Source organism: Piliocolobus tephrosceles, chromosome 3, assembly GCF_002776525.5.
Source record: "Piliocolobus tephrosceles isolate RC106 chromosome 3, ASM277652v3, whole genome shotgun sequence".
Taxonomy (NCBI): Eukaryota; Metazoa; Chordata; class Mammalia; order Primates; family Cercopithecidae; genus Piliocolobus; species Piliocolobus tephrosceles.
Window position 1 is genome coordinate 60,826,226 of NC_045436.1, and position 12,844 is coordinate 60,839,069.

Here is a 12,844-nt window from a genome sequence, read left to right on the forward strand (position 1 = left end):
AGTGCAGCGCAGAGCAGCCTAGCCCAACCCAGAACAGATTCATGAGCTAAATCAAGGTTCAGCCAACTATGACCATGGGCCAAGTCTGGCCCACCATCTGTTTTTGTATGACTTGTGAAAAAAACTCACAGACCATTCAACTTCGTGGTTGAAAAAAATCAAAGAGTAATATTTCTTAACATATAAAAATTCCATGAAATTCCAATTTTAGTGTCCATAAATAAAGTTTTATTGGAACACAGTCATGCTCCTCCATTTGCATAGCATCTAAGGCTACTATTGTGCTACAGGGCCACAGTTCAGAGACTGTATGGCCTGAAACATCTAAAATATTTACTATTTGGCCCTTTTCAAAAAAAAAGATTGTCAATCCCTGAGCTAAATAAATGTTTATTGCTATGTGCCACTGAAAGTCACTGACGGTTTGTTTTGCAGCATCACTGTAGCAAAAGTTTACTGACACATCTTCTCCTCTGAACAGCCATTTCATTACCTATTTCCCCCACAGAAAGTACGGGTGGAGCAGCAGAAGCCCAAGGTCAGAACAAAGCCAGCTTCCTCCTCCTCCTTCCCACCATGGACATAGACCCCATGGCCTGGATTGATGGCTGGGATGGTGATGGGTTGTAACAATGAATGCCAGCATATCAAAAAATGTCAGATTCTTCAGTGGGTTTCTGTCTAGGGAGCAGACAACACCAGCCACTCTGCCACAGTGACCAGTGAGGATCCAGAAGTCCCCTCATCCTGCCAACAGTGCCACAAAGTTTATGAACAAGGGTTTCCATCTATCACCAGCTGCATACTCAGAGGTCAAATTGCATAGGAGTAGAGGTGTGGAGAGGAAACCTGAAAGATGAAAAGAAACTTTTAGCTCAACCTAGATAATTACATTGGAACTAAGTTTATGAGATTGGGCTAAAATTTAATTCCTACTCTGGGGTCCAGTGGTGGAAATTTGAGAGAGATATTCCACCAGTTAATAAAAAGAATTAAGTTACATTTTTTATCATCTCTGAGTATATTGTGAGTGAATTTTGCAAATCTGATATGAATTTTTATAAAATGAATACACAGATGAATAAATGAATGACTTAATGTGAAACTCCTTATCATCCTGCCATGTACTCTTCCCACCGCCCACTGGCATTTCTAGCCAGTGAAGGCATCAATCCAGAAACAACTCATTCCTCATTTTGAAATGCCTTCCAACTTCTAGGAGCAAGCAGCAACTTCTAGGTCTAGCTCCCTGCTTCAGAAATGCCTAAACATTCACCTACATCCTCTGGTCCCTTGGCTCAGGAATTTTGTAGGTGGCCTCAAAGTATTGGATAAATTTACATGAAACAGGCTGGCATCCTCTATGTTAGAGGAGTTTGGATCTTTCAGTAGACTCTAGCCTTAAACCTGTACAAAAATCTTTTGAGATTATAATGAGGCAATGTTTTCCCCGAGAGGAGGAAAGGTCAGATTCCCACATCTGGAGTTTGACCTTTGTGCATGTTGTCATTTCACCCACCACAGGAAACCTTTCTAGGCTGGGCTAAAATGTGTAACTTCTCAACAGTGTGGCTGGTAGCAATCCCACCCAGCTGTGTGGAACGGGAAGTGAAAAGGCAATTAATATTCTGTTAAAACTTCAGGGGGCTGCACTGAAGCTGGCCAGATAGCAAGGCTGACTCATCATGTTAAAACTCAATGCAGTATTGTCTGCTCACTTCTGCTGACTCACTTGTCAGCCCTAAGCTATATGTACACAGGCAGAGCTGCCAGGTCTCACATCCGCCTTTGCAGAGTGTTACCCTTTCCGCACCAGCCATGACCGTTCACTCTCTGGAGAAGCATTTATGGTCAGCCATGGATGATTTTAAATGTGTGAAGAACTGTTTCATGGAGGGAGATTATCAGCCTCTTTCTTATGTTGTTTTACATGAAAACAGCATGAACAGCAACACAACTGACATTGGAGAAGAACCATAGTTCTTCCAAGCTGGAATGGAGACTTAGAGATCAAGCTAGATCTCATAAGAAACATATAGATCTTTCCTATGAGAGAGTGAGAAGGAGGCTAGCATGTTGAATAAGAGCTTTGAGTCGGGCGACCTGAATGTATGTAGACTTGGACACAGGTAGTCGAATTATAAGTAGTAGGCTAATATAGCTGTTAAGTAACTTTAAGCAAATTGCTCAGACTCTTTGAGCTTTGGTTTCCTTATCTGTAAAATGAGAAATAATTATAGCACCCACCTCATGAGGCTATTGTGAAGAAAGGATGAAAAGACATCAAGTATAAAAGGAATCGAGTGCTGGGCACAAAGTGCTCCATATATTGTAGCTATTAGTAAGGCTGATGAGGCAATTCATGGAAACCTCTTTCCTGGAAACAGGATAGAACCTACATGTGTTTGGCATTAGATTAGTAAAGGGTAAAAGAATATCACTACAAGGGTGGGGAGGACAGAGATGGAGGAAGAATTGCCTGGGGAATGCTGGACCTTCAGTATTTTGAAGGGCCCTGCTTTGGGGCCCAGGTGGGGAAGTACCCACCTTTCCATCCTGGTTTTAGGTCTGCTGAAGATAGTTATTCATTTTTTTAAAAAAAGACCCCTCTGATTATAAGTCTTTGTTTGAAGACATTGCTCAGATTTCCCTTTAAGGGCCTCATTTAAATGTACACACAAGGCAGCACAGTCCAGTTTTTAAAAAAAAACCCTGGCTAGTAATGACATACAGAAACTGATACTTACATGATACTGTTAAGTACACTCTTTTTAAACCACTAATTCTTATTTCACAGAAAGTGGTCCTTATGTCAAAGTCTTTAAGAGGTCCAATAGCTTGTATAACCAGCAGACCTCATGGTTAGTTAGCAGCTTTCAGGACTTGAATTCCCAGTGATAAACAAAAGAATTCCAAAGGCCACAATCCATAAACTCTCCATAAAAGCATATGGAACTACTTAAGAAGGTTGGCTCAGGGCTGTTGTTTTGAAAACAAGTATCCTCAGCCAGAATCTCTACTGAGTGCTATTTACTGAATGGTTGAAGAAGGGCAAGACCCCATGGATGCTGTAGGGCTGCATTTCAGCAATTGCCAACATTTTGCAGATATTGCTCTAAGCCTCCTGATATCCTGGGAAGGATGCAAAAAGTCTGTACCTTTGTATCCATTCCACCCAAGGCATTGGGGCTACTCATGGAGGAGCCTGCACACCTTAAATATTCTTCCACAAATCTGATTGCAAGAACTTAGGCCTCCAGAATTCTCATTTACTACTCTTGGAACTTTCTGATTATAGTTCCCCCTGCAAGATTCAACTGACCGCTCCATCCTTTGCACCTCAACAAAAATCCATCAAAATTTCACTTGTAGGATAGATGATTCCAAGCCCGTCTCCTATTACTGAACTGTGTTCTTTGAGAGCAGCAACTTTTATCTGCTTCTCCATATCACTAGGATTTGGCTTAGTAGGTGCTGGACAATTCTTTCATTCTAGTATTAATAAAATCTAATTAATTATGATTGTAAGTTAATGAGTAAATTGATTAGGACCTGACCTTTTGAATCAGTCTAGAGCCACGACTAGAACTCAAAGTTCTGACACTCACTCTGAATTCACAAGGACTTCACTTGTACTTCACAAAGATTTCCAGTGAACCCAATCATTACTCTTGCTGTCAGATGTCAGATTAATGTGGCCACCAAGATGTAGATATAGGATAGGTTTTGGATCCATTGGCCATCATACACCTAAACATGAACATAGTCAACTTACCTGGTTTTTCTATGCTGTTTAAGGATCAAGAGAGAATCTTCTAGAACTTTGTCTTGGTTCCAGAACAACACAGATTGTCTCACTTTTTCTAAAACTAATAATGAGACTTTTTTTCTCAGTATTAAAATGTTACTCAAGACTTTCTGTTTTAATAAAATAGGAGAGTAAGATAAATCTCACTATTAAAAAACTAGAAATACTGGATAAAATATAAAATTTGAAATGTTTTATATTCATGCTTAAGCTCTCAAGAAATAAAAAGAAATGCCCAGGCACCAGAAACCAAGAGATAATTGAAAACAGAACAAAGTTTCAAGGTGTCAGTTCATGACGTAGCTGTGCTATGGAGATGGAGGGGTGATTATTATTATTTATTGTTTTTTTTTGAGATGGAGTCTCGCTTTGTCACCCACGTTGGAGTGCAGTGGGGCAATCTCGGCTCACTGCAACCTCCACCTGCTGGGTTCAAGCGGTTCTCTTGCCTCAGCCTCGCAAGTAGCTGGGATTACAGGCGCATGCCACCACGCTGGGCTAATTTTATGTATTTACTTTTTTTTTTTTTTTTTGTATTTTTAGTAGAGACAAGATTTCACCATGTTGGCCAGGCTGGTCTCAGCCTCCCAAAGTGCTGAGTTTACAGGCGTGAGTCACCGTGCCGGACCGGTGATTATTGATTCCGTTCACCCAAGGGCTTGGGATTTCATGCTCATGTAGAAACATGAAGTAAGCATTTGGCCCAAGTGGGCAGGAAACTGGAATTGAGAATCTTGCACAGAAGCTATGTTCTACATGAAAAGGTAGTCAACATATTCTACATGAAAAGGTAGTCTAAGTAAAAACCCACCCATTCACATAGGTATATGTCAAGGAAATTAAAAACTTAAATGAGTAGATACAGCAAGAGAATTTATAAACTGGAAAACAGATTTTAGGACATTACTCAATAGGCACAGAGATATAAAGATCTGGAAAACATGGAAGCTTAAGGGACATGGAAGACGGAATGAGGAGGACCAACAGATTTAATTCCAAGAATGCGAAATAGAGGAAAATAAGACAGGGGCAATACTTGAAGAGATAATGGTTGAAATGTTTTCATCCATGATTAAAACACTTGAATCCTGAAGTTCAAAAATTGTAACGAATTCCAGGAAGGATAAATAAAGCTTAAACGAAACAAATCCAAAGCAAGCCACAATATAATGCAACTGCAGAACTTGAAAGACACACATCTCAAAATACTATAAAAATACTATAAAAGCAAAATCATCAACCTAGAATTCTATACCCAGCTGTATTTAGTTTTCTAGGGCTACCATAACAAAATACCTCAAACTAGGTGGCTTAAACAACAGAAGCTTATTTTTCAGTTATGGAGCCCAGAAGTCAAAGATCAAAGTGTTAGGTTTGGTTTCTCCTTGACTTGCAGAGCACCCTCTTCTTGCAGTGTCTTCCTGTGGCCTTTTCTCTGTGCAAATGCATCCCGGGTGTCTCTTTTTTGTTTTGTTTTTTGTTTTTTTTTTTTTAAGACGGAGTCTTTCTCTGTCGCCCAGGCTAGAGTGCAGTGGTACGATCTCGGCTCACTGCAAGCTCCGCCTCCCGTGCCCATGCCATTCTCCCGCCTCAGCCTCCCCAGCAGCGGGGACTACAGGCGCCCACCAGCACGCCCGTCCAATTTTTTGTATTTTTAGTAGAGACGGGGTTTCACTGTGCTAGTCAGGACGTTCTGGATCTCCTGACCTCATGATCCGCCCGCCTCGGCCTCCCAAAGTGCTGGGATTACAGGCGTGAGCCATGGTGCCGGCCAGGTTTCTCTTCTTATAAGGACAGTGATATTGGGTTAGGCCCTATCCTTATGACCTTAGTTAACCTTAATTACCTCTTTAAAGGCCCTGTCTCCAAATACTATCACATTTGCCATTAGAGCTTCAACATACAAACTCTGGAGGAACACAATTCAGTCCATTGCATCAGCTAAGTCTCATTCAAAATGAAAGTAAAATAAATATACTTCCCAAATAAAAGACCAAGGAAGCTTACTGCTCATTGATAATGATGAAATCTGCCCCTCCATAATTGGCCAAAATCTATGCTATCATTTTTAAAAACTAAGATTGAACAGACAAAAATGTTTTAATATTCTACTCCCTTAAACTACTATCATAACCTCTTCAGAGACTTTCAACGTCACATTCCCCTACTTCTTCAAAGAATCTCCTCCTCCTTTTAAGATGTACATTTGAATCTCTTTTCGTGTGTTTATTTCAACTCTTCAATACTCTTGTTTTGAAAATGTACATTTGACTCTCCTTTGAAGTTTGTTGGTTTATGAGTACTGGACCACCTCAACTTCTTTGTGGATACCAAGGCAACTTCTAAAAGAGGTAGATGTGTGAGTACAGGGAGGGAGGAACCTCATATAGAAAAGAGAATTTATGGAATTAATTAAATCATAAAATTAATATTGACCTGAGTTGTGGTAGGTAGTCCTTGCCTCTACCTGTTCATCTTTTTCATTTCTTCTTGCATACAGATCTTAAGTAAATGACAAAAAGTCATATTTTAAAATTTTGAATCTGTAAGTTATCTAAAACACTCACCCTTACAGAAATAAATACTAAGGATATGTTGCAAAAAGAAGAAAACTTTAACCAAAAGTAAAGAAGTGGAATGCAAAATGCAAGGTGATCAAAGTAATTTGAAAACACCTGGGTAAATTTAAACAGGCATTGACAGTATAAAATAATAGAAACAATAACAATGATAATAGTTACAATGGTAATAACATTATCAGTCAGCATCCAGTCATGAAACAGGAACCTAAGTCTTTCTGACAGAGGGAATTTAATGACTTACATGGGTCATGGAAGCACAGAGAAGTCAAACAGGAATAGAGTGGCAACTGAAACAGCAGGCTGCTGCTACTCTCCCTGGGCTGCAGAAGCAGGGCTCAGAAGCCAGACCATTGGGCAAGCACTAAAACCACGAAGTGAGTGACACCCAGTGGGAGCTGAAGTCATGGAAGAGACACAGACACCACCAGAGATGCTAGAAGAAGCATCCAACCATCCACCAATGTCTTCCACTGACAAAACTCACCTAGATAGCAGAGGACAAGGGAGCCTGGAAATGTAGTTGGCTGTAATACAGAGTAGAGTAAGACAAGGGCAGGAAATGGATCTGAAAGCAAAGGTAGCTGATTAGCACAACAATAATTACTAAGTTAGGGTTTCCAAAAAAGGATAGGATTAAATAGATAATAAAAGACAAGACAGAAAGGGGGTGATCTAGCAAATAAAAAATTAGTAAGAATTTTAAAAATTTGAGCTGGCTGGGCGCCATGGCTCATGCCTGTAATCCCAGCACTTTGGGAGGCCGAGGCAGGTGGATCACAAGGTCAGGCAATTGAGACCACAGTGAAACCCCATCTCTACTAAAAATACAAAAAATTAGCCGGGCGTGGTGGCGGGCGCCTGTAGTTCCAGCTACTCGAGAGACTGAGGCAGGAGAATGGCGTGAACCTGGGAGGTGGAGCTTGCAGTGAGCCAAGATCACGCCACTGCACTCCAGCCTGGGCGACAGAGCGAGACTCCGTCTCAAAAAAAAAAAAAAAAATTGAGCTGCACATATTAAGAAGCTTGATTTAATTCAGAGCTGCTCACAGTTGTGCCAGACTCCCTGGAATGCCAAGAATCACTTACAGATGTGCTGTGAGATATTAATCCCTTTGGCCCTCAGGGCAGTCTGGCAGGGCCTGGCTGCCTGGAGCCTCCAGGATGTTAGAAGCCTTATCCAAGGCTCCTTGTAGAGAGGATGGAGCAGAGTAAGGTCTGACAGGGGACCCCACAGTCCCTGGAGATCTTGAGTGCAATGAGCAAAATGGAGCCCTCACTGCTCTGCCAGATGCACTGTGCATGGCCAAGGTGCTCTACTTCCTGGAGATGTACTTCAGCAGGCACTGCAGGGCAAACCCCTGCTCTCTGAGTCCAAAGGGCTCGTGGAGCTCCTGGGGAATGGATGCTCCAGGTGACTAAGGAGAAAGGAATACAACCCAAACTGCAGCATGGGGTGGAGAGATGGGGAAAGGGGACTCCTGGTAAGTGCTAATCCAGGCACTGGTCCCAAATACCTGTCTTTACATATGTATATATTAAATAATGTTCTGTTATCCATTGCTGTGTAATAAACTACCTCAAAACACAGTGGCTTAAAACAACAATGATTTCATTATCTCTCATTATCTTCTGAGTCATTGAGACATTGGGCAGGACTTAGCTGAGCAGTTCTTTTGCTCCATTTGAGGTACATATACTTGGTATTATTCAGTTGGTGGCTGGGCTGGGCTGGAGGAATCAAGACAGCTTTTCTCACATACCTGCTATTTTGACAGGATGGCTAGATGGCTGGACTAACCAGGGCTCCTCTACCTCTACATATAAGGTCATGTCTTCTCCACAAGGTCTCTCCAACAAGGTAGTCAGATTCTTGTACAGCAACTCAGGCACCAAGAGGCCAAGGCAGAAGCTTCCAAGTCCTTTTAAAGAACAGGCCTGGAAACAGTACAGCATCTCTCTTCCCTGTTAAATTAGCCAAAGCAGTCACAGGCCAGCCTGGATTCAAGAAAAGGGAAAGTAGACCCCACCTCTAAATGGGAGAAATATCAAAGAATTTGCAGTTGTCTTTAATCCACCATTGATGCTTTTGTCTGTTTGTGACTAATATGCATTTGAATGGCCTGCAAGCTAGAGGTAACTGTTCTAATAGTAGATTTTCACAGTAAAATTTCACTAGAATTTTAAAATACTTGGTATGTGAAATTTTATTTGGATTTGAAATTTATTTGTTCTATGTATAAGTCAGGGTTCAGACAGAGAAGAAGAACATTTTGGGGATAAGATGGCCAACATCCAAATAGACAGCTAGAGAAAAAGATAGATGATTAATAGATGATAGATAGATAGATAGTTAGATAGACAAGGATTTCACCTTATGCAACTGTGGAAGCTGATTAAACAGTCTCTCTCTTTTTTTATTTGAGACGGACTTTTGCTCTTGTTCCCCAGGCTAAATAGGGTGCAGTGGTGCGAACTCTGCTCACTGCAACCTCTGCCTCCGAGGTTCAAGCGATTATCTTGTCTCAGCCTCCTGAGTAGCTGGGGCTATAGGCGCCCACCACCAGGCCCAGCTAATTTTTTGTATTTTTAGTAAAGAGATGGGGTTTCCCCATGTTAGCCAGGCTGGTCTTGAACTCTTGACCACCTCGGTCAAGATCCACCTACTTCGGCCTCCAAAAGTGCTGAGATTACAGGCATGAGCCACCGCGCTTTGCCATGGTTGAACAGTTTCTATTAAGCTATTATTTTTGTGTCTAGTGCTGGATTTGAAACCCAAGAGCAGGCAAGGTGCATATAAATAGGAGAGATTAAGGTCAAGATGTAAGCTACAAGGATGGCCTGCAACCAGTGTCAGTTCTTGCTGTCTCCAGCCTTGATGAAGTGAGTGTCCTGCAGGAGATGCTAATGCCCTTTGTCCCAGAGCTAAACACATAAACACACACTTGGCTCAGGAATTGGAGAAGCTAAAGGAAGATTCAGGGGAAGGTGCAGCAGTTCCAGGCCCAGATGCTACCCTAAGCAAATGAGATGAGCCGACAGATAAAGCAACACATGTGAGCCTTAAAACACTCCTGCTCCAACCTTCCCAGCATACAAAACAGAATGGCTTCTGCTTCACTTCTACCCTCCAAATCTCATGCAAAAATGCCTGCTGAAGCCCATCCTGACTGAAAACACATAGGGAAAGGGCTTCTGGGAGACACAGTCCAACTAGCCAAGTGGGCACGTTATAGAGCTACCATGCCCTATCACAAGAAATTTCAAATTACTTTTTTTTAGTGAAATTAAGGAAGAGCTTTAGATGCTTCCTATATAATATCAACAGTTTGACTTGTTTTTAAAACGTTGTAAAATTATTTTGGTAATTTATCTGGACAAATATTTTCATTGGGTTTTCAACACCATGAATTTGAAGAGATTAGAAAAGGTCATTATTAAAACATCTTAATCAGGAATGATCTATAGCTATTTCAAACATAAAATCTGATTAAAATAGTTATGTTCAAGAAAGCAAACTCAAGTTTCTCAAGTAAAATTCTGAAAATGTTTTATTTAGGCTTACAAAAATTTAACAATATCTTATCTAATACTTATTTTTCCTTATAATTATATAAAATTTTAAAAGGTACAATAAATATTTTAGTAAGCCCTGCAAGACACCTTCAAATAAACTCCAACTTATGCTACTGTGCTGTACAAATATTAGAATTTTCTATATATGTGATGGCATTAAAAGGATTAGAACCACTTATATAAATTGACATATATGGATTTCCACACCTAACAAAAACAGAATGTATGTTCTGTTTCAGTGCACATTGTACATTTGCAGAAACTGACTACACTTTAGGCCACAAAGCACATCTCAACACATAGCAAAGAACTGATATCATATGCACCAAGTCATCAACCATAATGCTATTAAGTTATAAATCAATAATCTTTTAAAAAGCAAAAAGAACTCCATAAATTTGGGGATTTAAAAACATGCTTTTTCTCTAGTCAAGATCTTATTCAACTTCGTTTCAAGCTATTAGCCAAATAAAAAGACTGAATACATTTATGGCAATAAGTTTTTGAAAATGTTTTTAGGTATATCATTAATCAAACAGGAAATAAATGATAACAGACATTAAAAAATATTTAGTACTGAGTTATAACTAAAACTATTTGTAAAAATGTGTGAGGTGCAGCTATCGTTACAGTTAAAGGAAAATTCATTGTCTTAAATACAGGCATTTGACATAAATGAGTTGAAAATTAATGAACCAAACATACAACCCAAGAAATTAGAAGGAAAAAAAAAACCTATCTATGATAGGCAAGTTGAATAGAGGGAAGAAAATGATAAAGATATGACTGAAAATTAATAAACTAAAGACAATGAAACAATAGAAAGTATCACAATCCTAAATTTGTTTCGTGGAAAATTGACAAACTTTTAGCAAGATTTTTAATGAAGAGTAAGAATAAAAGGTTCTGTGAACAGCTACTCAGGAGGCTGAGGCAAGAGAATCGCTTGAACCCAGGAGGTGGAGTTTGCAGTGAGCTGAGATCGCACCACTGCTCTCCAGCATGGGTGACAGAGTGGGACTCAGACAAAAAAAAAAAGGTGCTGTGAACAAAGAAAGACATAGTTACAAATATAGTGGATATTTAACATTCATAAAATAACACTTTGAACAACTATATTACAAATTAATTAGAAAATACATAAAACAGATAATTTCTTCAAAACAAATGTAGAAGCAAAACTAACTCAAAAAAGAAACAGAAAATCTGAATAAACTATTGAACAACCGAAGAAACTGAATCAGTAATTAAAATCTACCCATTAAAAACACCAGCCCAAAAGTTTTTTAGGATTGTTCTACCATATGCTAAAGAAATAGATAATCCAAAAATCTTTCAGAGAATAGAAAGGAAAAACAAACACATACCTTTCATGAGGCAGATATACCTTGATTCTAACAAACAGACAAAATTGAAAGGTCAATCACATTCCCAAGCAAATACAAAAAACTTTAAATAAAATATTAGTAAATGGATTCCAGCATTGTATTTAATTACATTAATATTTATTAATATATTTAAAATTATTAATAACATACAATTATAATATATTGTTATTTAAAAATACAACTTTATATAGAGAAAATATACACACATTTCAATACATGAACAAATATTTTGTAGACTTCAATAACCTTTTCATGATTAAACTGATAGCTAACAAAAAAAGAAGGGAACTTTCTTAAACTAATAAAGGTTATCAACCAAAACTGTACAGCAAATATTATACTCCATGATGAAATTCAGAAATACTCCTGTTTAAGTTCTGAACAAAGGATGAATACCCATTATAATCACCTCTGGTTAATTTTGTTGTAAAGGATATTAAACAGTACAATAAGACAAGGCATAAAAGGAGTAAAGGATTGGGAAGAAAGAAACAGGACTGTAATTATTCGTAGGTGATGTGAGTTCAGCAATGGTGATGGATTAAAATATCAACATGCATATATAAATAATATTCTTATACATCAGCCACAATTAGGAAAATGTAATTTTAAAATAGATTCCATTTACAACAGCAACAACAAAAAACAAATGCAAATAAGGACCTAGGAATAATCTAACAATAGATATACACGACTCTGTGAAGGAAAATTATAAAAATATATTCTAAGACTAAAAGAAAAGTGAAATAAATGAAGATATATATTTATTCATGAATTAGAAAGTTTGAAATCATAAAGATCTTAATTATTATCAAGTTAATCTATAAATTTAATGCAATTTCAATCAACAAGTTTTTAACAGAACTTGCCAAGTTAATTCTAATGCATATGGAAAAGTAAAGAGTCAAGAATAGACAAGAAGCATTTTTGAAAGACATGAAGTATCAAGAATAGACAGGTAGACTTGAACAAATGGAAAGACATCTTCTGTTCTTGGACAATGCAACTCAATATTATAAACATGTCAGCTCTCCCTAAATTAATTTATATATTTAGGACAATCTCAATGAAAATACCAACAAGCTTCTTCATGAAGTTAGATAAGCTAATATTATAGTTTATATAGAAAAACAAACATGTAACAATAGCCAAGACACACTCAAAAGAAAAATCAGTTTCAGGGATGAGTCATATATCAGTCATTAAAACATACTATAAATTCTCTATAATTAAAAGCATGGTGCTAGTACAAGAATAGACAAATAGACCAGTGGAATAGAATAGAAAGCTTAGAAATAGACACAAGTTCATCTGGAAATGTAATATGTGATAAAGGTGGGATCTCAAATGACTGGTACAAAGATGGACTTTATTTTATTTTATTTTATTTATTTTTAATTTTTTTATTTTGAGACAGAGTATCACTCTGTTGCCCAGGCTGGAGTTCAGTGGCACCATCTCAGCTCACTGAAACCTCTGCCTCCCAGGTTCAA

At 38.4% G+C, this 12,844-nt stretch overlaps 1 long non-coding RNA gene across 1 annotated transcript in view; it reads right to left on the reverse strand.

Annotated features, from left to right (window-relative positions):
• Positions 1–205: 205 nt before the first annotated feature.
• The window catches only part of LOC111546293, an 84,163-nt gene continuing 71,524 nt past the window's right edge, over positions 206–12,844 (reverse strand). Inside the window, exons 7-9 of the long non-coding RNA XR_002732716.2 lie at positions 8,151–8,385; positions 3,609–3,750; positions 206–849 (exon numbers count right to left, since the gene is read on the reverse strand). This is a non-coding gene — a long non-coding RNA (uncharacterized LOC111546293). The remainder of the gene's footprint in view (positions 850–3,608; positions 3,751–8,150; positions 8,386–12,844) is intronic.